The sequence below is a fragment of the Elephas maximus genome, chromosome 3, assembly GCF_024166365.1.
Source record: "Elephas maximus indicus isolate mEleMax1 chromosome 3, mEleMax1 primary haplotype, whole genome shotgun sequence".
Taxonomy (NCBI): domain Eukaryota; kingdom Metazoa; phylum Chordata; class Mammalia; order Proboscidea; family Elephantidae; genus Elephas; species Elephas maximus.
Window position 1 is genome coordinate 25,135,990 of NC_064821.1, and position 788 is coordinate 25,136,777.

A 788-nucleotide genomic window follows, 5' to 3' on the forward strand; every position below is an offset into this window, starting at 1 on the left:
TTAGGTTTGATTAATGTATATATATCAGCAAATTACCAATTTTTTATTTCATATTATCCTCTGTTCTTTTCACTTTTATGGTTTCCCAAATGAAGTCATATTGGACCTACTATTAGAAATGAAGAAGTGAGTTGCCATCAGGGAGCTGACATGAGAAGAATTTCAATCCCTCCAATAAGGAAGGACTGATTTGGAAAGCTCTTAAGTAGGCCTAAGATGACTGGGTTTCAAATCTGGCTCTTTGCTTATGACTATTTCATTTTAATTTAGAATCCAGCTAATGAGGTCCCTGGGTGAAGCAAACAGTTTGAGGTCGACTACTAACCTGAAGGTTGGTGGTTCAAACACACCCTTCAGCTCCATGAAAGAAAGGTCTGCTGATCTACTTCTGTAAAGATTGTTGTTGCTGTTGTTGGGTGCCATCGAGTCTGTTTCAACTCATAGAGACCTTATGTACTACAGAATGAAACACTGCTCAGCCCTGCGCCATCCTAACAATCATTGTTACACTTGGCTCACTATTGCAGCCAGTATGTCAGTCCATCTCTTTGAGGGTCTTCCTCTTTCTCACTGACTGACCCTCTACCAAGCATGGTGTCCTTCTCCAGGGACTGATCCCTCCTGATAACATGTCCAAAGTATGTAAGACACAGTCTCACCATCCTTGCTTCCAAGAAGCATTCTGATCATACATCTTCCAAGACAGATTTGTTCATTCTTTTGGCAGTGCATGGTATATTCAATATTCTTTGTCAACACCACAACTCAAAGGAGTCAATTCTTATTTG